The following is a 25156-nucleotide window of genomic DNA, read 5'->3' on the forward strand; positions in this document are numbered from 1 at the left end:
TGTCTTTCCTTTCTTTAAAAAAAAAAAAAATCAGTCTTAAAGGAATTAAAAAATGGAAATATTGCTGTGAAATTACCAGACAGCCCATCTTTCTCATAGCTTATGGAGCACAAGAAGAAAATTGAAATTAGTCAGTGAAACATTAATTTCTACAACTAGAACTGTAATTGTAATATCCAAATCTACTGCTGATGTTCTAAAGTGCTCAGAAAATCATGCACATGTTTTAGCTTAAGTAGTAATGTAGTTAGAACAGATTAACTCCCTTTGCCTTGTGCCTAGTTTCCTTTACTTTCCATGCATTACGTGGAAATGGACACAGCTGGGATAAGAAAATGAAAAAAAACACCCCAAACTGTCAATGAAATAGAAAAACATTGAAATAATATCTGTGATATTTAGGTGACATGTCCCAGATTAAAAATGTGAATAAAATGTTGGCCAAAAATGTTTTCATCTAAAAAGGAAAAACACTATGAATTACTGTGTATAGATTTTTTAGTATTCAGGAAGTTTATCATCTTTAGCAATACATGCTCAAAAGTCAACTAAGACAAAATGTATAACATCTCTAAAGGAGAAAAAATGTTGACTTGTCATGTGATGCAATTTCCTGTCCATGCTTGACTTGCAAATGTTTAACTGGACATAAGTTTCAGTTTTGTGTTCTTGAAAAAGAATTATGAATTTAGCAATTTAAAAAAATTATGTCTCTATAAATGCTTTTAAATTTGTCACCAGTACTTATTAGATAGAAACACAAGGTTGAAGTTCATAGTTTAACTTACAGATTTTTCATTTAAATACTGTGAATTCTAAATTCATAATTATGGTTTAATAATATATTATAATATATATAATATAATATATAATACAAATTTTTAAATATAATATAAATTTATATAATATATAAATTCATAATAATGATTTAATAATATATCTTTCATAAGGCCTTAATAAGTACTGATATAAAAAAATTATAATTAACAGTGGACATGATGGGGAAGGAATAATTCTTAATCCATGCAGTGTAATGTTTTTCGTTTAGTCTACAATATACTATTCTTTTAAAATGGAAAGAAACTAATTCCATTTGGTTTGTGCTTCATCCCTGTATAGAACATGCACTTCTCAGCTGAAAATAATCAATCGATTTCTTGACATATTTTGCAGTTACAAAGACTGCAATTACAAAAAAACCCAAAAAATACAAAACCAAAAAAACCCCAAAAAACTCAATCAACCCCCCCAAAATATTTATCTTCTATTATATTTCACTTGTCCTTTATTGCATTAATTTCATATCATAAGTTGGGAAATGGAAGTAAAATAAGGCATCTTTCTAATGCCCACAGTAGGAGAAAAGAGTAATTTGCTACAAAAAAATGTATTTTGAGTCAATGTAACCTTTTCCCATTGAAAACATGCTGATTTACTTTTAGGAAAAAATTCATTATTTTCAAATTAAAAGATTATTCACTTCCAGGGATCAGGACTTCAGGAAGTTTTTAGAACAGACTTAGGCTTGAATAAGTCTGCACCAACAGGAGTAGATTTGTCTCTCTTATTCTGTAGCACACCCCCCTGGCCCTAAAAAGAAGACCTAGTGAAAAAGCAAGAAATTGAGTCTATCTTTAATATGTTAGTAATTGCTACAAAAAGCTTTGCTAGCAGATACTGAAAAATTCATTAGGAATCTTGACAGAGCAATTAGTGGCCACTCAGTGGCTACATCAGAGGTAGAATTAAACTATCCATTGCATGACTTTTATCTATCTACAAGATATTAAATAAAATTCAACTTTTCCAGAATAATGTTAGAAAAGATAATCTGTTGTAAAATCTCCCGTATAGCTGGAAATTTCAGACACCAAGTTCTTGATAGAAACAGCCTGTCTGAATCAAGCACGTTCCACCCAGGAATATGGTTTTGATGACCCCTGAATATGACCTACTCCCAGTGGAAAGCAATTTAATGCCCTACTGCACGTAGAACAGTATATATGAATACTGGGGGGTTGGGGGGGGGAAGCCCAAACAGATTAATTACTGACAGGAACATTTGAATATGACTGCTTCTTATCCACTTGTCTGTAGCCAGGCAAGATTGTTTCACCTTAGAGACACATGGCAGGCTGCCTCTGCAAGCTCTCATTAGGCAAACGGCCTTCATTGTCCATTAGAGGAAAAATCCCCCTATTATTTAAGGAAATGTGACAGCAGTGGAGCTGAAGTTTTGGCAGGAAATTCATCAGTGCATTACAAAGCTTTCTGCATTCTACAACTTTCACCAGCCTCTTTCCACTCTTTTATCTGACAGCTCAAATGCCTCAGGGCTGTGGTCATGGCAAAGGTCAAGAACGTAACAGCAGGACAGTAAAAAGAGATTCTTTCAGGGGGAGAAGCTGCCATACAGAAACAAATTTATTGAGCACAAGACTGAGATGAGAGCTCATATCTCAAAAAAATTATCTAATTCGTTACCATTACTTCTGAAAAACTAATAAGAATCTTAAAAAAATTATTTAAAACATTTACATGCTCTCTGAAACCTAATACAAGTAAGGAATATGAAATTATCTGTTATAACATAAATATTGGAAAACCTCATATGTTGGGAACAATTGTAAAAATGCATAAATAATAAGTAGTCTGTGTTTAGGAAAACCTATGTCAGTTTCAAACAATTAATTTCAAATATTAATAAAATAGTGTATTGCTTATACCAAGATCACTTAATTCATATACAAATGTGTTTTACTGAACACTAATTTACTTAAGCATGATGCTTAATTAAATCAGAACCTCATAATGTGTATATTTGTTATTAAAGAAATTTGCAGTGTTATAGTGGTTGAGTTTAAAGCTAAGAAGTTTGTTATGTCTTTGATTATTTATCATCAGTGGTAGCAATAATGTGAATTTGAATTACCTGTCACAATGTCCAGAAGTACTCTTATCAGGTCAAGGAACAGGTTAGCTGTCTGATTTAAAAAGCCACAATGCAAATTCCTGTTGAAACAAAGACAAAACAGAATCTTAACTTCCTATTCCATCAAATATTAGTTTTATAACATACACATATTCAGCGTGTGCAAGGAATAAAGGAATTTAAGAAGTATGAAATAATTTCTGTATGCACATTCATTCAGATATGAATTTGACAATAGATCAAAGTGTCTACAGTCAATATCTGGTTCCTATTAAAATGCACACATCACATAAAAACATGCTTGAAAGCAACTCACCCAGTAACAATTGTTAGGCTCAAACACCAATGGTTTTAGGTATATGTGTAGTTATACCAACATCTTTCATTCTCCAGATTGTATAGTAAAACATATCATTCAAACAAGATTGGACTGACCTCAGAGAGATAAATAGTTTTTATTTTTAAATTGGTTTTATATGATTAATTTCTCCAATTAATCCCCACTCATATAGATACCTACCAAATGTACTGCTAGATGAGATAAATAACATGACATTTACAGACCTGGGATTCTTCTGATCTTCATTTTTAGATTTCATACAGGTATTCTAGTCTGGGCGAGATATTTAAACTGAGAAGCTTGGATGAAAAATTATGTCTTTTTTTTTGAACATACATCTGTGTTCTGCATTGTTATGACTGCAATGAAGGAGACCATCTAAGGAAGTATATGTCATTATTCTGTCTTTAGCTAGTCTGCATTCAGAACACAGCAGTAATAATAATAATAATAATAATAATAATAATAATAATAATAATAATAATAATAATAATAATAATAATAATAATAATAATAATATAAACTATTAATAATTGCTTTAAAATTTGAAATATTGTCATAAGACATTTCAGGCAAAATAGCTGATTTGCAGAAAGAAACTGAATTATTTATCTTGAAATTTATTAGCAAGAATTGATTTCTACTGCATTGTCTGCAAATTTTTTTACCTTGATTTTATATATAATACTTGAGTATCTGTACAATATAAATGAAACTCTTGGAAAACTTAAAAAGAGTTTAAACATGGTGATCATTACTGTTAGAATTTGCTGAAAAAATGCTTATCAAAAATTTAGGTTCCTTAGACTCTACAATCACTAACAGCACGATGCAGATTGATTAGGCCTATCTAGTTGTAAAACTCCTTACAAATGCATGTTGCTTTCAGTGCATTTATCTCATCTGCAATATCTTAAAAGAATTTTTTCACCTCTTTAATTTTTTTCATGGAGCTGATCCTTTCTGTGAAATACTTGAATAAAGCATATTTGTAATATATGTTCAGAAATTCCTGGAAATGTATTTCAGATATTTCAATATTCTAAAATTAAAAAATTCATCATGTACCTTGCTTGCCCTTGAATTTAATTAATCTATTTTCGTAGTGTATGTTTCATGCTGAGTAGACTAAAATGTGTTTAAAGAAGGGCAGATTATAAATGTTTATATTTGTTAGCATTTGTACATATAATATAGATATTTATATATCCCTTAAAAAGATTTTATTTTGCCATATGTGTCACACCTTCTTATTATTAGGCGAGATCCTTAGTTTTATGCCAAGAAGTATTTTGGGAGTATTCTACAGTCATGAAAGCAGGATATTTTCCTGCAGATATTTTATATTACATGCATTTCTGTATCTGTGAATAGCTCGACCTCTGTTTTTCTATCTATCTTTATATTTGTGTATGAAAACATAGGTATGTATGTAACTAATTTCAACAGGATGTGCAAAAAGCAAGGGAGTACTATTCCTCTCCTTTTCCTGTCATCATTAACATGGCTCATAATGGCAAAGTTTCCTCATGAGTAGTCTATACACACTTACCCCACTCACCGAAGGTACTATTACATGCTTTGGTTACATGCCTGAAGTTGATTTCTTTGGACACCACTACATACTTATGTGGATTAAGCTAATATACCCTAAATCGCTCTTTTATGTGGTCAATGGAGAGCAGATAGCCTGCACTATTGCTGACTCAAGAACTTGAATATTTCCCCTTAAATCTTGGGTTACCAGAAGACAAGAAAACAATCGACAAGACACTTTTTTTCAAAGGTAGTCGGCAAAATGGAAACAATGCCAGGCAATGAGCTGAGAATCAAGGAGGGTTATCTTGGACAGAGTACATTAGGGCAAAGGCAGCAGAGAGGAGAGCTGGCAGGGAACCTGATCCCCTGACTACCTCCATCATGAATGCAAGGAGAACTGGTCGTCACATCTCGAAGCTAAGAATTTCTGATATCTTAAATTAGTGATACAATGAATTATCCTTCTATCATATCCACCAAAAGAAAAAGTAAAATTATACAATGGTAAAATTACAAAAATAACAAAAGATGCCTGTAAACCTCATCAGTCCCAATGAAGGGAAAATATACCTAAACCTCTAAAACTAAGAACGTAATACTTAATTTCTATTTGAGCAGTCCTATGCTGTAAAGAAGCATTTACGGTTTGTAGAGCAGTGTCATTTCAAGGACAGAAAGAGTTTATTTTCAAAAAAAAAAACCAAAAAAACCATAGTCTAAGTATTTACAATATTATGCTTTCATGATTAATGCTGAAAGCATGGGTAACTGTGATACATACTCTAAAAAAAGGATTAATTCAAACTTAAAATTCAGTTAGGAAATATTATTTAGATCAAAATTAAGACTTAAAGAATAAATCATCATTAAAGTGACAACAAATTATATGATATAGTGAGGTAATTCTCCAGTGATTTTAACATGTCCAATACACTGCAATAAAAAATAAGACTCAATTATCTGAAGAGCTGTTATTTGTGATGAAACTTTGACCCTATTTGAAGATGCTTTAGTACAATTATTAGAAAAAATTAAAGATGACAGAGTCATAAAATACATAAGCTCTGGCAATTTGTTGGAAGAACCACAATTTTTTATAATTGTCAAATCTTTATTTATATTTGTGGCAATACCATCAATCATAAAGCTTCAGTTTGGTATATTTACACATGAGTAGGACCTGTTATCACAGTTATTTTCCATTTTCTGCTAGCTGTTAAAAGTTAATTTTGGATAAGGGTTGTAAGAAACATGTATAACAATATATAAACCAAGATGAAATCTAATTTTGATGAATTTAAGGTATTGCAGGAAGTCACATAACCCTCTGCCTAACAGGACCTCATTCCTTAACTAGGAATAGGATTTTATCTATTTCTCAAAAATAAAAACCTAATTTTATATTTGAAAAACATAGATAAAAACTAAACTGGAAAAAACATATCCCTGAAAATATAATTCTAGGGTAAAAAGGAGCTGAACAACTGTGTTGTTGGAAATGTACAGTAGTAAGAAGTACTTTACTTGGGGAAAAACAGCCAATGGGCTGGATTAAATTTTTTTCATGGATAAATATGGGAGATGCCAAGGACATCATGTTAATTAAAGTTCACAAACTAATAATCCATGACTGCATGTTGGTGAATACTCTTGTTATGATACATGAGGTATCCATCTGCAAGAGGACATGAAACTTTTCTTAATATCAACTAGAGCGCTGCTGATATTTCAGTTTCAAAGGTCTGAATCTTATGAAAAAGCATACTAGCAGGTTGTGATTTCAGATGAAATTTAAGCTTTATGATGATGTACTTAAAATGTTATGATGGCGTGATGTGTCTCGGGGAACAAGAACAACAGCACAAATTTGTGCACACTAAGAGACATTACTGTCCTCTTTCTTACTGTTATATCTTGTAAATTCTTGATAGTGCTAGAAGAGTCCAGAAGGAGGTCTTGAGGGTATGAAGAAGCATAACTAGATTTTTCATTTACGAGAATTCTAACATAAATTTAAAACATCTCAATTTCAAGGTTCAAAAACTAAATGAGACTATTTCAAGAAATTAAAACAAAAAGCAGCAAAGAGGTAAAATGCATAACTTTTACTGTCTCCCAGGCACTATATTCTGCTGTTACATTATGAGAAATATATTTTGTCTTCAGATAAAGTTGCAAAGTCAGGTTATTGTCGCATCACTTTTTTATTCTTACACATCTGAATATAAGTTTGAGAAGAATGACTAAAGAGTAGCATTTCTCACACAGGAAAGTAGAAGAAATATAGGCCTTCCTCCCCTGATTTAAAATTTGAAAGAAATAAAGCAGAGCAATGGACTGTCATTTTTACAAAAATCATCGTTCAAAGATAGATTGGTCTAATCAGCCTAAGCAAATTACAAAAAACCTGATAGTCTTAAAATGACAAGAGACATTACTTCTGAAGATCTCAAAGTGGATGATGATGAGGCTAACTATACTTATCACAGTTCTTTCTTGAACTATCTGTAAGAAAATGAATCCTTTTCTTTGATGCAATGTTCTAACAATCAGAGAACTAAGAAATATTTTTTCTTGACTATTTTAAATAATAAGTATTTATTAAAGCAATCAATTACTCCCCAGAGCTTCATTAATATCAGTGACCTCACAAGAAGCTGTTACTCATATTTACACACTCCAACATTCATGAATATGCAGTGATCTTATTTAATATTATGCAAAATAGAGGTTAGATAGGGTCTCCCTAGAGGTTTAAAACACAATTCTGATACCGTGTCTATTTTCACAAGTAGTGGGATGATTACAAGTGAATTAGCAGGTCAAGGCAACGAAGACCCTACAGCTAAATTGTGTTTCATGGCATTACAGTTATTTTGACCATCTGGACTAAGTGCAATCCATGCCGAAGTTCCACAAGGCCAGCAGCTCTCTCTGGGCTGGGGGAAAAGGAGGGGGCACATGGCAGGCAATCGGGCAGGTTCTGGCACACAGAGCCAGCCACACTTCCCCAGCCAGGAACAGGGCATTCCCACAGGCACTGGGGCAGCTCCAGCCCCAGGAATGGGCAGCTCCATAGAGAGTGTGAGAATCTGGCCTGGTGAGGGGAACCAGCATCTCACAAATCCCTGAAGTAACTTAATTCTCCCCAAATGATGGACTCAGGCTGGAGCTGGGTCAAGACATCAGCCCACAGGCTGGACTCATATGAAGCACTTTCTCACAACTACACTTGAACCTTTGGTACGCCCAATAGAGAGATGCTGGCAAAGAAAAGCAAGGGAAAAAGAATACAAAGAAAACCCTTAAAAGAATTCAGTAACAAGACAGAGTAGCCAAAGAAAAGGCAAGGACAGGAAATTGCATTAAGACAAGAAAAAATCTCTGTGAACAGCAAAAGGAATGGGCTGTAAAACCAGAGGGCTAGTGACTGACAAATTACTTTTGGCTTCATACTGAGCATTTCAAATATGATGGTGTTTCTCAGTGGTTTAAAAGCTTTCTTTTGGTATGAGTGCTTTGTAGGCACTGATGTAATCTGCACAATCCCAGCATTTTGGATGCTCCTGTCTGCACTACATGAAAAAACAGTGTTCTGGAGTGGGTATTCCAGTTAATTTTACTCTGAAAGTAATCTTGCTTTGACTTGGCAGTCACAAGCAAACACAATAAATGAGGAAGTTCAGAAGAGTTGTTTCAGAATTGCATTACTGCTCCAAATTAAAATGCTAATGAAGATTGATCTTCTGTCAAATATAAGTGTGGGGAAAACTAGAACTAGTGCTAGACAATCATTCTCATCAACATAACTTTTCCCTGCATTTCTGTTGTAGGGCTGTCTCTAGAGAAACTGTGGACTGATCATCTTCTAAGAGCATGGAACTTCCATGCTGTGTTCAAATAGTAGCAACAGATACTGGCTCAAACTCATGAAACCTGGAGAGTACAAACAAAGAATATTCGAAATCAGGAGACCTTAATGTCTTATCAGATACAATAGAAGTAGATCATTTAGGTTCAAAATGAGATGAATGAAAAGGGATAGAAATGATCTCAAATACATTAAAGAAGGAATAAGTGATTAACCAGATAGGAAAGCTGCAGAATTGAGACAAAAAAATGCAGTAACTTCAAAATAAACTACCTTATCCACATAATGTTGTGTATTTCCTACTCTTCCTACTCTTTTGCTACTATTCAGTTTTATGTCAGCAAAATATTATTTATGAATTTGCATTATGAGTAGCATATATATGAAGAAAAAACAGTTTCTCTTTCCCTACCTTTTCTTTCCATTTTTGGTTAACAGAGCAAGACATCTACCAGGACAATAATTTTAAAAAATAGCAATTATAAAACCAGAACCACAGATCTATAAACTTAGCACTTATAGAACTAGAGACAGGGTTTTTGTTAGTGAATTGGTATGAAAAAGCCCCCCAATGCTGTATGCTTTATATCATTTCAGACAAATATGTAGTTAGCTGAATGTGAGACACTTTTCTTTCCCTGAAAAAAATTAGGCAGTTATCTAAGGAAGTAGAGACATACCACTCCTTGACAGTAAATTAAATTTTCTGACCTCAAGAAAACAGGACCACAAGCAGATATATACATTCTTAATAACATTAGGAGAAATCTCATAAATAATAAAGACAGTGTGGCTTTTTGAGTGTCATTCCCATAGTTCCATTAGAGAAATTATATCTTGAAAATTCACACATTGGCTATTTAAATTTTGGAGGTTACTTTACTTCAGTTTCTCTCTGAAAACTTTCTCTTCTGCTCCTCTGCCCAATAGTTAAGTATATGTGAGGAGAAAGTGGTTGAAAATGGAAAATTGGGGAGAAGAAAGAAAATTAAGCTGCTTTTAGATTTTATTTATTTTTTTGCTGAAATACCAACCTTGCATCTGGGAGAAGCTAAAAATACTCAGTGTGGGAAATTTCACATATATGTGTTTGCTTTGGGCTGTTTTCTGTCTGCTGAAAAAAAAATAGAAGTCTCTCAAATCAGATAACAGGATGCTATTAGATACCCATAAGCATTTTTCCCATAGACTTGGCCCTCCTTGTAAGGGAGGAAGAGAGATAAAAAGTTTGGGGATTGTAAAACACAGCTTTGTGAAGGATTGTGCTTGTGTCAGAGCTTTTTCTTTAACGTGAGGCTGGGCAGGGTGCTTGCACTTTTGGCCCCTGCTAAGTTTGAGTTAACTTAGCAGTGCATGTGTCCCCATTCTGCCAGTTCAGTGACGGAATAAACCTACTTTTTACCCTTCAGGTGTGGACTTTGGCCTTCTTGGTTGCCTGCAGATATTTGTTTCACACAGTATATTTTATATTTTGTTACAGAGATTGTGGCTTTTTAGAATTGGGTTACACAATAATAGGCATTCCACTTTATTTACATTTGAAAAACATTTTGCAATGAAAAGTGTTTTCAACATGTGAAATAATATGAAGGTGATTGTCTAAAATGAGTTTTGGAAGACAGCAGAATCAGGCATGGTGTTATGTATTTCCTAATCAGAAACAGAAAGCAGAATATGGGTTTTTATCGCTATCTCAGTTATCCCTTGTTATTTCTAATGATCCCCTCTTTTATTAGTTGTGAAGTCTAACAAAAACTTAATGTAATTTAAAACTGTAATGTTGATCAAAGATGGATCCACAGGTGTCTTACTTCACCACCAATAGGTGAAAAAAAATCTATTTTTACTTGGAACACAACATTTACAACAAATCTTGGTGTCCTAAAGGGAGCAATAGTAGTGCTCTGTGCTTTCTGATGCATCTCTGAGAATGTCTTTTCATTATTATTTCAGTTAATTACTTCTTGACAAACTCTTTTTTATTACTTAAATTAAGTAATAACAATATTCCTAGTTTATATCTTAGGAATAGAACTGTCCTTACCATGGCAAAATTTCAACCAAATATGATTTTTCTGAATCTAAGAAAATATTTTCTTCATTGCCTAGCTGCAAAATGCAGGGAATTTTTATAACAGAGGGATCATATGCAGGTATCTCTATTACATGTCTATTTGCAGTACTAGTTTTTCTGTTCAGATTTCCAAAGGCCAGAGAAGGATGTAATTTTAAAAATCCCACTGAGCAAATAATTTTAGCCAGTTGCATGGAGGAGGGGAAGTGAAAAATATCAATGATACTTGTGTAGATACCAAGAAAGATTGTAGATAAAGTAAAAAAATGTTCAACTTTAAATAACTCTATTTAGAGACAGTACAAACATTCTGATTCTGAGTGTTTTACTTTTTCCATTAATAAACTATACATTTGTCCTTATATTTGTAATTATTTTTCATTTTACATTTATTTTAATATTTAAAACACATTAGTTATATTTAGATCAAAAATAAATAACCAAAAATATAATATTTTTTCTGTTGTTCCCCAAAACCGCCAGCACAATGATAGACGGAAGCAGAACTAGCCACAGAAATTCAAAAAAAACAACTACAGAGTAGGTGCTTTGAAATGACTTTATGAGATATTCACTTTTTTGAGAATGACTTTTGCTTTCCAAGTAAGGAAATGCCTGCTTTTCAGCCTGGGGTTAACTACCACTTTAGACAGACTCTTGTGCTTAATGTTTCTCATTAATTAACTCCAGGCATACCCTGTGGGAATATTAGGTACCTAGACTCTCATTAGTCAACAAAGAGAGGGTAGAGTACTTGGTCTTCAAATTGTTTTGCAAAGGAGGCAGCTTCTCTTCACAGAGCAAGATTATTGCCTGCCTACAAAGAACATCTGCTTTCTAACAGAGTATACAGTTCCCTAAAGTCCAACTTTTGAAGCTTAAAATAGAATATAGCTTCCTTTATACTCCTGAAAATTGAGAAAATCTAACATTTTCATGTTGCATTGGCTGTACTTTTCAGAAACATCAAAAATCTTTTCACACTCATCAAATTTATTCTGCAAAATTAGTGTATACAAAACATTTATGAACATCCAATCCCAGTCAAACATTCCAGCCAAGCTGATGGAATATACAGATTTGTCTATATTACAACAAATTTTTCAAAATCTTCAAAAATTATCTAAAGAAAAATTACAGGTATTAAGAAAAAATACATGCAGATATTTTCAGAAATGATTGCTGTATTTCTGTACATCACTGGCACATTTTCTTATAAACTGTTAATGTTCTAAATTACTTACAGACTAATTTTGTTCATTTTATTTCTGTATAAGAAGCTTTTTGTATTCTGTATTCAAATCCCGATGGAATGGACGAAATTCTCAAATCTCAAAGCTTACTGGACATGAGGAGAAAATAGCACATCTCCCACAACCAACTAGAATGATGTCGATTTATTTATGCATGTAGACACAGATGATTAAATATAATTATCTATCTAGACATCAGCTTCATCTCACATAGTTCCAATATTTTAATTGGAATTAGGACACATGAGACTGTGCCTTATTGATTCATTAACAACTGCATCAAGTTCACTGTCAAGCATAAGGCTAAAGTTTGCATACTTCTGGCCTCGTGAGAGATTTGTTATTCAATCACTTCTAAAAAACTCAGTGTAGGACATTATTACAATGTGGCATAGAATTATTGCATACATCTTAGAGAAATAACACATAACAATAACTTGGGAAAGTCTTCCAATTATTGAAAACAATTCTCAGGGTGGAAGATGGCAAGTGATAGAAAAAGTCAGGTGACTGGACACTCAGAGACGCGAAGCTGACATCCCCCAGATTTTAACAGGCTTAGATTGTGAGGGTAAACAAACCACATGGCCTTCTCTAAAGCCCTGCCTGGGATTTTGTAAAGGTCTACCAATAACTAGCTGTGGACTTTTGGACTCTGCCATTATTTCTGTTATTTCCTGCTGTCTAGTATGTTTATGTCTCCCTGTGTTCTTATTTAACACTGCCCTATTTGCTTATTACTCCCTGTTGATTGAAAAAGCCCATGATTATCAGACAACCTCAATGAAGCAGATGCTTTCACCTATAAGATTATTTTACAGCCTTTTTTACTCAATTCCAGATTACCCATCTACCCTTTTGACTTCCACCTATTACAATAATGCTCAACACAAAGCCACAAAAGGCAAATAAATTTTTGTTCAGCAGAGGGAACAGTTGCACCTGACTCTTCATGAGCAACTAATGACCCCTTGACCATCCACTCAGTTATTGTTCCTGTTTTACAACCTCCCCACAGTTTACTATTGCTTTCTCAGTACTCATACCAAATAGACATATAGTCTGTTAGGATTTCAATCTGTTATGCAAACACTGACATTTATCATTGGCTAACTTTTTTACTTGAAAAACAAAGAAAGCACAATCTTTCTCTATTTCTATAGGTATTTTCTTATATTTCATTAACAGACTAATTCCTTCTGGATACCTAAGGATCAGACTTAACAATTTCAGTTTTCTGCCTACAGTTCCTTTGTGCCTTTTCCCCTTCACATGTGTCAACCACAGGCTCACTTAAATGAACCCCTTCTTTACCTTATCTCACCCAAACTTTGTATCACCTTTCTGAATCCAAGATTTCTGCTTGAAATTTTCTTCACTGTTGGAAATATTTTTATCCAATACTCTCTCGTATCATCTTACCCTTCATTTTTTTTTCTTTCCAACAGAAAAGAAATTTAGAGAATACCAGATATAATCCATGAATTAATGTAACAAAATACACTTTGCAGAAGAGGTATCTTGATTTAGTTATCTTTCAGTAGACTACTGTCTGTGTTGTTAATGCTGTCTTTTTTACTGTACTGATTTTACAGGAAAGCCATTTCCCTCATTGATTTGACAAATCAGTCTTGAAACACTGCTTTTAATTACTCTGAAAGAAAAAAAAACCTAAAGTGTCTTTCTGCTATAACACTGTAGAAACAACACGATGAGCAATAGTAAAAAAAGCAAACTCACTGAAACACTGCTTGTATAAGGAGGTAACTGTATAGCTAGCATGAAAGTAATTTTGTATTAGGCATTGCAAAATGTCCCTGAGTAAGGCATTTTGAAATTCATATCTTAAGTTACTGTACAATGATTTCTCTTGTTGACATGCCCCAATTTCTTATCTTTGCTTAGGAAGAGCTCCAGGCTTGCTTTGTTTTACCTCTTTTTGACATCAACAGCTACCATAAGAATGATAGTTCAGCTAACCATGTTAACTCATTTCTAGGTCTGGGAGAAGGAAAGGATATTTACACATCTGGATCCTTTCTGTTATTTCTTACAATCTTGGTCTTATTCATCCCATCAGACCTTTGTTAATCAAACACAACATCCATCTGGATAGCATGTTGAAATTCTCTTTCTATGGAACCCCAAGTATAAAAAAGTAGGATACTGTGGGAAAAGCTTACTTGTTGCAGGGTAAGAATGGCAGCCAACCTATATTCACTTAGCTCATGTGAAGTGAAAGTCAGAAATCATCGTAAATCCTGCAGCCAACTGTAGTTTTAGGGTTTTTCTTCTCTAATTCCTTAGCAGAAAAAATGTCATAAATAAAAATTTTTCTCCTTAACTTTAAAATTTTATGAACACAAAAAGATTATAAACCATCTGTTAACAAAAAATGGAGAGAGTCAAAAGTAATATTTTAGATAATGTTTTAAGAACCTTAAATTATTACAGATATTCATGTTGGGCTGGACAAAAGACATCCAGAGAAGATTTTTATTCTTCAGTAATAACTAATGGAGTTCAGACCAGGCAAGGCATTTAAGATGTTGCTAGATATGTACATACAGTCAAGGACATTGCACTCAGTGTCTCATGGATCAGATGTCATGGTCACACACAGTTGAGAACACAAGTGTTCCTATAAAACTGGAGCTTAAAGAAAAAAATGAAGCATAGAGTGTAAGAAAAAAAATTTGTTTTCATTTATTATTTTTGAGGCAAAAGAATAAAACTAAGGAAGCACTCTGATCATTCTTATGTGCACAAATATTCCTGAGCATGCACAATTAAATATTCTTATCAATAAAACTTGTTACTTAAGTCACTGAATATAATATATTCAGCAGTACTGCAGTCAATAATCGTATATATGATTCACAGTTATTGCCTAAACTTTTGAGAAAATTGTGAACTAAAGAGACATCAAGACAAAATTGATGTGCTGTTTTGTTAATATTACTTATTTCCCTACTAAAATTATGCCAGCCATTACTTGATCAACTACTCTAGCTTTCTAAATTTTGTTGCACACTGTTTATTATAAATAGTATAGATTTTTTATATACCTCTTTTAATTTTCTATAATCCTATTTCCAAATGAAAACTGTAAATCTCTCTCTGCTTTGCAGCTTGAATATGCTTTCAAATCAAAGTCAGAAATCATAGTAAAACAAAACTCAGATTTGACATTTTCATACTACAAAACTTGTATTTGTTAAAGCTCTTTCTTGCCCTGTCACAGGTCAATACCAAGGAACTTCTACAGACTATCAATTTTAATGTCAAGAAATGGTCTCCTAATATTCAGAAAAATATAAAGTTATAGAACCAAAATTCCATATTCTATTTGCACATTCAATCAGAAATTTGAGTCATAATCTTCTTAAGAACAACAGTTACTGTGTAATCTGATTAGCTGCTGTTTGTTTGTTGGGTTGTTGGGGTTTTTTTTCATTTTAAGGATTTGGAAGAATACTCTGATCTTTATTTCCAAATAATCCATGAAGAAAACAATCACAGCAATGAAAGATGCAGTAAAAATCCATTTGGCTAATCCTTCCACAATCCTGGCATTGTTAATAGAATCCATCAATTGCTTGTCTAAGATACCAACTGGGTAATAATAATAAAAGAAGTTCAGCATTTGGTCTGAGTGCTGTATTACTAGATTAGCATAATGATTCTTGCTAGTAATTAAAGAAAATATGAATCAATAGAATAAAGGAAATCCATACACTAAATTTCCATTTGCTTAAATATGAGATTAATTTAAATATATCTGTGAGTTTATGTGTATATATATATATATATATATAAATATATATATATAATGTAAACACAGAGCCATGTTGTTCAATAAGTTCAATAATCATAGTATTTATAGGTAAGAGAGGGTCATTTTAAAGAATGGAACTTACAGTTTCCATTTCACCTGTTGTGACACATAACATAACACTTTTAAGGGATAAGAAAAAATAACTCATTTTCACACATATGTTAGTAGAATTTAAATGGTTATCACTGAAATTTTTATTCAGATTTTCTCTTTTGTCAGAATTATATTCAATAGGGATAAAGGGGTCAGGTTAAATTGGAATAAACTGGTTTTTTCCCTACCCATCCAAGAAGGTCTAAGTCTCTTAATATTTCTCTATATCTTTTGACATATATCCTAGTTAGAAGCACTACTTCTTAAGAATCTGATGCACTGTTTTGTTAGCTAGATATAAGTGGTGAAAGCATAAGAAACACCTCAAAATATAAGCATTTATGTAAGGATTTTATTAAATCTTATAAATGTGAGAGTTTCTGCACTCTATATCACCTCAGAAACCTTATCAACAGTTTGGAGTTTTTTTTCTGGAGAGAGATAAATTGTTTTAAGATGACTGTGGCATAGTTGTCTATCTGTACTGCAGCTGCAGCACAGTTTTGAGGCAGAAATGTCAACGGGGTTTATGCACATATGCACATATGTGCATGTATACATATCCATAGATATCTTGGTATCCATACATATGTTTCAATATAGACATATAGAGACATATATAGGGTTTTGTTGTTTTATGGTTTTGAAGTCTTCAGGTTTTTTGGTGTGTGGCTGTTTGGTTTTTTCTGGGGGGGAGGGGGGAAGTTGTGGGGTTTTTATATTGTTAATTGACTTTTTTTTTCAAATAAGTGAAATTGTGTACATAGTCATCCAGAGCTGCATTTAGTGACTTAAATGAGTTTGTCAGACTTACTGGGTGATACAATGAAAAGAAGTATCTTAAGATTTTTTTTTCTGAAATGCAAGAGAGGCTGCTATGATAAGACAGTTATAGTCAGGACAATGTAACTGTTATAAAGAAAATTGATAATTAAGGCTTGGTCTTTGCTTTCTGTTCTCACAGCTTTCTGTATGGAAACCAATAAGAATAGGGACCAATGAAGTGGGAGGCAATACTCCAATGTTAATGATGCCATAATTTGCAAATATAGAATAGAGGATCTATGCTGTTTCTATTTTGCTTGTAAGTGCATCTGATTGACCCCAAAATATATGGTTATCAGATACCTAATGGTCAACAGAGACTTGACAACCTAAACTGCTTAGGTCTAATGAAGATAAATAGCATTCTAGACACGGATACATACTACATACCGAAGGGAAAATGACACAGATGTTGTTGCTAGGCAACTCATCAACTTATCTCCCCATGTAAAACATACATTTCCTATGATTTTACTGTATATATAGCCATAAAAAGATGGGGATGGAGGGGCAGGGGATACTAGTATCCTCTTTCACTGAATTACTACTGCATAGTAACATATCAGAAAAAAAAATCTATATTCACTAATTAATTTTACTTTGTTCCTAAATATAAGACATTCATTCCTTTTTATGGCTTTTGTATATAAAACAGGGTAAGAAAGCACAGTCACTGCTGGTCAGTTTTAAAAAGTTATATTACACATTTTTAATTGAATAATGATGCTCTCTAGCAATTTATGTTGGTAGCAATTTACTTGATACAGCACCAATGATTTTTTGTAGTTGGATGAAATTACATTTTGTCTCAGTTCAAACAGTAAGAATAACGGATTCAGTTTTAGCATAATTTATCCTGTATGCAACCAATTTATGACAGATTTTTGTTTTCGGTTTTATGCGCTTTCTCCTCTTATAGAATAGGTCTTTGATTGTTCTTGTTACACAGAGGTTTTCTAAGTGCTATACAACTACTGCATAAGCTTCATAATTGAGATTTGTTTCCGACAAAGCAAAATTGAATTACCATTAGGAGAAGTGCATAGAGCTAAATGATATTCTAGTAAAGCTCAGAAACCCATCCCATGACAATCATTTCTCTAAGAACCTGCTCTCTAAGATTTTCTTGGTTGTGCTACAACCGATTAATGCAAAAGTAGAATGAAGATTGTTTACAGTAAAAGCAAATGTCATTTTGCATTCCATTCCACTTTGATTCTTTGTTTTAGAAACCACTCTAAGGTACTTTGTTCCTGCATTCTCACATAGCTACTTGGTGACAAGAATAAAGCTATAGAAAGACATCAGCACACTCACTATAGTGTAACAAATACAGTGAATTTAAAATTAGTTCAGCAGTGTACTTGATACAAAACTGCATGTTCTTTGATACTGGCCCTGACTGTCTTCTAGAGAGTCTTCTATGGCAGTTATAATAAATATTCAACATTTTTAAGATGCATGAGGATTGTTTCTTAATTTTACACAACACAGACTCAGACTGTTTTCCTCACAGCTAATGCTGAGATAGGTAATTGGGAAAATCCTAACTTAGTAGCCTCCAGATCAAGCAATGAATGATACTACATACAGTTATATTGTCAAGAATCTTAAACCTAAAATAGAGATCAAGGATTCAAAGAATTATAATTTTTTGTTCATTTTTACATTCATTTTTGTCATCATTGTCTTCAGGCCACTGAACAATTAAAAAGTTTATAATCACTTCAAAAATAAAATAATGATCAAAGTTTGATTTAATGCTGTATCCAACATTGGATAGGAGAATATGTAGGACCTCCTGTAACTTAAGTCTCAAGACTATACATTGTGATATGGCTCTCTAAAATAACTAAGTTTTTTTCCATTTTTAATATGAAAAATATAATGTTCTCTATGTTTTTCTGTGATTTTTTTTCCTCTCTTGCATCTGGCTTGGAACTGTGTTTAGTAACATAACTATAACTTCTTATGTTACATTTTGCTGCCATGTGATGCTGCACAATGCCCTAATAACATGCATTAAATTTTGGTCAGTGGTCAGGTAAGTAGACTAAATTATCATCATAGGTTCCTTTCATCTGGAACTATTCAAATAACACACAAATTGCATTGAAACTCCATGAAAAGTTTATCCACTAAAGCCACAGGTTCTGCATCAGAACTAAAGGAAAATATTGGGAAAACATGGCATATTGCATTGACTCCTCCAATCTGCAAGCTGTATGTATTTTTTTCCTTTCTCTGCTGCTTTTAAATGGAATTCTTACTGCCCTGCTTAGGAGTTACCCAGGGCTCAAAATAGAAATGATTTTTTTTTTTTTTTAGTTGTCTGATTCCATTTTTCTGCAAAATATATATTGGCTTTCGAGGCTAAACTCAGATTGTGTCAGGTATACAGTATCTGTCACAAAGAAGATTCAGGGGGTCAATTTTTTTCTTAGTAAGTATATTTCAGAGAGTTAAGGCAGTGGATGTGGAGTTGGTGAACTTCCCCATGCCAGTGAAGGCAGGAAATTTATGCTTCTTTGTTTTGGTGGAACAGGGTCTTTTTGAAGGCACGAGTTCTTTTGTTTTACTCACTTATACACACTGGAAAGAAGTACATTTTGACAGGATTCTCTGTTGCCTTTTTCTGAGGACAATACTTAGTGCTTTTCCAATATCTCAGTTGTCATACCAGAGAATACATCTCAATGTAGCAGAAATACAAGATGGGCAAAGCTGAAGAACAAAGAGGTTCACACACTTTTATCCAGCAAAGATTACATTCAACTGTAAATAAAGGACCCATCATCCTGGACTTAGTCCTAGTATTAAGTGGTCACTGGATAGAATACAAACAGAACATCCCACAAGGAATGCCTTTTCCTCAGACATATTCAGTTGTTAATCATTTGTTCAAATATTCCTTAGCCTTTTGATTTTATCCTTATAACGTATGCTGATGAAATTTGTTGAAAATTTTGCACAGTGGGGTGCAGGCTTCATCATATGATAATCTTTTTTTTCTGATATGCATTTATAATCAATGAGATTATTTAAAGTTAAAATTCACAGTATTATTACTGGAACCACACTGGGTACCACTAAGATTAAAGATCAAGGTTTTAGAATTATGCTGTATTACAAATAACTCAAGAATCTACCAATAGCTCTCTCTGCTTTCTTTTGCTGGCTAACTTCACAATAAAACAGGAAGTAGGAAGAGATACTTAGAAGTGAAGTGCTTACAGTTTCTTTTAGATATTGTTTTCATGCTTAATTAAATATACCAAGAATGTTCAGATATTAAAGGAATAGTCACATATATTTGTGCTTTTAAAATTGACATGAACTAGAGCACATCAAAACAATGGATTTTTTACACTAAAGAATGGCACAGAACAAAGAATGCAGAAAACCTGAAACTTCTGTATCTTTGAATTTAGAACTAGGCTTTGTGGGTTTTGGTGGATTTCAGCTGTACCTTCAGGAAAATCTTATTCTTTCTATAGTAAGAAATAGCAAGAGGAATTACACAGGAGTAAGATATTTTTAACATTTTTATTGCTGAGGCAGGTAGGTGACATAGTTATGTTAAACTATGTAACAGTACTGTAGAGAAAAGACTGAAAAAACGCTTCATTTCTGTGACCATGTATGATAAAAAGCCTCTGGAGACTACAGCCTTACTGGCAACAAAAGATTTGGCACATATAAATTCATAACAAGGTAGATATATAGTCAAAAGTACCACTTTAAGAAAATATTTTCCATATAAAAGATTCTCATAGAAACTAGGTTTAATTTATTGTATTGGTACTGGTGGTGAAGCAATGTAATTAATAATTAAATATTTTTTAAAATTTTTTTTGTCTTCTGCCTAACATGTAATTTACTAAAAGTTATTTTATTAAAGTAGCTATAAATATTCCAAAACTTAAAAATTGGTCATCAGTATGTAAATTATATTAATTCCACTGCACTATTATTTATTTAAAATTTAAAATTTAAAATATCAAGTGTTTTTCAGAAATTGTCAAGAAAATAATATGGTTGGTATCATAAAGGGGCTTGGATTGTTAGGCATATAAATTATTTTATAATAATTTTTAATAAAATATATTTTAGAACACCTGTAAGGTCTCAACAAATATTTAGCCACCAAAGGTTTTAACAATTTTCTTGTAGAAAGTTGAAATGGAAAGTTTAGGTTATACCCTATACTCATTCCTTTTTCTGTAAACATACCCTCTCACCCCCATGCAATGAAATCACACATTTTCTCCTTAAGTCTTCCAAGAATTATTTCTAGCAGGAAAAAATTAAAGTAAAAAAATCTCTCTGACTGTATTTTTAGGCAGATCAGTGATTCTGATAAGGGAAAACATGCTTTCTAAATATGCTGCGTTAATGCTCCAAAACAGTCCAACTGGAACTACAAGAAAATAAAATGCCTTGTAACACATTTTCACATTGGCAATTTCAGTTGCCTAATTATTGACAAAAAAATTAATTTTAGAGGCAGACACATGAACCAATTAGGACCCAAAAGAAGTTAAGCCATTCCATGAATTTTACTGAAAAGGGAATTGAGATCAACAAGTAAAACAATAACTTGCTATTCAGTTACAACCAAAGATATGTAGATTCCATAGTGTCATTAACACTGCAGTGTGCAGTGTCTCCTAAATTATTCAGCAAGTTTAAAGAATGATTTTGAGGCTGGGGAGAAAGCATTGGTATGACAACATATATCCTAAGTTCAAATATTTGAATCTACCTTCCTTTTATTAGACTTTGCTTGCTTGTATGTTTGTTTGTTTTCATTGGAAGAGAAGGCTTAATCTCAAGTTATTAATAAAATTTCTACTTGGAAAAAAATATGATCTTCCTTCTCTACTGGTTTGCTGTTTCTTAATGGGGGCTACATATCCTTAATGAACTGCCTTGTTGGAGTATTCAAAAACATCACTTTGAGCACAACACCCAGTCTTCAACAATTACAAGGGAACAAAACTTATGGAGGATCTTCAGCTGCATTCTTTGTGGAAAAATCTATATTGCCAAGGGGATGATTGTAACTTGATGATCACAGACTAAAATAAGCAAGCTAAATATCCATTTAATTTACTCAATATTTCTCCTGCCTCAGTTAATAGAATTTGTTTTCCCCTCATCAAGGCTTATGTGGCAGAAATCCTTCACTGAGGCATGCTGTACAGGTAAATTCTACAGTTTATATCTGTATAATGTAAAAAAAATCTATTTGGCATCTGTTGTTAAATCCCATCATGTAATTACCCAGATTTTCCTTTAAATTGCTCCAGGGTTAAGGTTTCCTGCTTTGTGGAGGGTGTGGAAATCTGAGTTGTCAGACAGATTTCCAGTAAGCAGGCTTAGACATATTAGAACACTTCCAGCTGCCCAGTAATCACAGATTTTTGAGCATAGAAAAACCCAGGAATTTTCTTTTCCTCCATTGTGACCACTGAACACATACGTCTTCCTCATGCAATTGGCTGGACTAGGCATGATTTCTGCTGCTGAGACTCCAACCCATTTCACTGCAGGCTCATTCCTAGTTAATGAATGATGAGAACGAATTTTGTTGGTCACTGAGAAATCCTATATATACAATTAATGAACTGACCAGTAATTAATATCAAAATTTTCAGCCATAGAAGATATTGCAGAGTCAAGAATAATCTGAAAAATATAGCTTATGTGTTTGCAATAACTATGTAAAACTAATTACAATATTTCAGATATTCTCACAGAACCTATTCCAGCTTTAATAAACCTTAAATTTGTTTTGCTCCATGTTTTTAATATTTGAATTTAAAGTACTGCTTGATGGCAGAACATTATGCAAATACTGTCGTGCAATATACACTACAACTTTGTGTTTGTCTAAAGTTGATATTGTTCCATCTTTCAAATGACAATTCATCATACTGACATTTCATAAGACATTAACAATTCAAAAACTACTCTATGGCTCTCAAGTGAAATGCATGCTCGACTGATGGCTTTGTAAGAGATGCAAAGTTCTATTCTTCACTGTGATAATAATGAGAACTAGAAGAAGATTGTGTCATGGATAACTAATGAAATCAGCCACAAAAATTACTCTTACAGCTATTGTTAAAAATATCACCTTAAGAATTCTGTAAAATTCTGCTTGGTTTATAAATAATATTTTTTCTATTATATTCTATGTCTGTTTGTATAAAGCATTCCAAATATCATTTGTTAGTACTACTTCTCTGATCTTTCTTTTATTCATTTTAACCTGTATGTATTTAATTGTCGTATTTTGTAAATAAAGTATACCAAAACAAGTTAAAAGAAAATAAAATGCTTGCATGAGGCAAAATTTTTAGTTGTCTTTAAATCAATATTTATGGACTTGCCTAGTGCGATACCAGTTTAGACCACATACAGACTTTTGAGAAATATGTAAATCACATGATAATGGCCATATAAACTTGTTTTTCAACTCATCTCTGAAGAACGTGGTTTCATCGCCTTCTCCCTTCAAACCTAGTTTAAAGCCCTCTCAATCAACCCTGAAACACATGGGCTAGAATACTTTTGTCCTTCCTAGGCAGATGAAGCCCATCCAGCTCTAGCAGGCCTAGTGCTGTAAAAATTGCCCCATGATCAAAGAAACAAAAATTCTACTGGTGACGCCAGCCCTTAAGTCACTTACTGATAACGTGGGTCTGTTTTTCTGTTCCTTTCATCATTTATCTCTGCTACCAAAGGAGCTGAGCAGAATAGCACCTGTGCTCCTATGCCATCAGCCAATCAACACAGAGCCTTGAAGTCCTTTCTAATTACCCTGGTGCCCTTCTTGTCAATCTCATCACTTGCAGACTGGACAACCAGCAGTGGGTAATAATCAGAGGGATGAATTAGTTCAGGGAGTATCCTGGTAAGATCTCATACCCAAAGAGGGTGAGTGCTGCTTGATCAATTCCTTTAAATCACCTCACAATGACCCCCTGACCACCCCTTGCTCACCTGAATGGCTGGCAAGAGGGTGGATATGAAATAATTTTCACAAGTATATAAAAATTCTAACATTTTCCGTTGAATCAAGCCATCTTCAATGATGAAAGAAAAAAAATTCTGCAAAATTTCTGTATTCAAGAAGTGGGAAATGGCATGAAAGCTAAAGGTGATTTTGAGAAAGAGCAGCTGCAACCCTTACAAAAGTTTTAATAATGAGGATCCACCACCACAACAATAGTAACAGCTGGTATACATGACATCAGAGCACTGCAGAGGTGTGGGTCTTATAACTAAGAGCAAATGAGTACTTACAAAATTTGTTAGGTAGCTTTTTTTTTAATTGTCACATGTTCTTCAAAAAATTATGATTTGGATTTCCATGGTTATTGTCTGTGGTTGACAAGTATAAAGATGGTGGACGGTATAAAATATATTGGATATGTAAAATCAGAGTTGATCTTATCAACATCAAAAGAGCATTTAATTTAGTTAATGTGTTCAAAGAATGTCCTTATTGACAGGCCAAAAATACCCAATTGCATTTATTGCTCTTTCTGTTTTTTTCAAATTATTCAAAGGAAAGGAAGATATTAATAATGGATGATTGTGAATTGTTCAAGGCAATAATGACATCTGCTAAGAATCCAGTTGCAGTGTCTCCGTATTTTAGGATTCCTGAAAAATCACATATCCACATGAATTTCTAATTGTCTTCCAATGTCTTATTTGCAAGTTTTTATTGCTTGTGCTAACTTAAGCCCAGTCTGTAATAAAGATATTATCTGTGGACCTAACTAACAATACATTTAAACAGTTTCCAAATCTACATTTAAAACATTGATCATTGATAACAGGGCATTTTAGAAATATTTACAAAAGCGTCTCCCACCAGACCCACAAAAGTAGCGGCAGAGATAGACAATCCCATTGTTTGCACTTTCCCAGCGTACAAAATTAATTAGGTAACTGAACACTGAAAGCTGGTTTTCTGTGCATTCAAAGAGTTTGTGTGGTGTAGAATCTAGGAATTGCCTTTCAAAGAATTATAGAAAAAGTGTTCAACTGAATTTGAATCCATTTTTTTTCATTTCATTACTTTGAAATTGAATCAGTAAAGAAAGCAAATTTTTCCAATTTAAAGTGCTTTTATTCTGAAGTAGGGGTTTCCAATTGAATTTTGTATTAAATATTAAACACAATCACAGCTGTGACAATTCCATTATTTCTAAATGCATCCAGAACTGTAACATTTACTTGGATAGCTGTAAGCACAACAGAGAATGTAAAGACAGAATCTCAGGATATGCTGAATTGGAAGGGACCCACAAGGATTAATAAGTCCAACTCCAGGAATCCAGGAGCCTGTTCCAGTGCCTAAAAAACCTCTGG

At 33.2% G+C, this 25156-nt stretch overlaps 1 long non-coding RNA gene across 2 annotated transcripts in view; it reads right to left on the minus strand.

Annotated features, from left to right (window-relative positions):
* Positions 1–1161: 1161 nt before the first annotated feature.
* LOC119708339 overlaps positions 1162–25156 on the minus strand; it is a 150667-nt gene continuing 126672 nt past the window's right edge. For both annotated transcript variants that reach the window (XR_005259054.1, XR_005259056.1), the window contains one exon: positions 1162–3012. This is a non-coding gene — a long non-coding RNA (uncharacterized LOC119708339). The remainder of the gene's footprint in view (positions 3013–25156) is intronic.

The sequence above is a fragment of the Motacilla alba genome, chromosome 1A (assembly GCF_015832195.1).
Source record: "Motacilla alba alba isolate MOTALB_02 chromosome 1A, Motacilla_alba_V1.0_pri, whole genome shotgun sequence".
Taxonomy (NCBI): domain Eukaryota; kingdom Metazoa; phylum Chordata; class Aves; order Passeriformes; family Motacillidae; genus Motacilla; species Motacilla alba.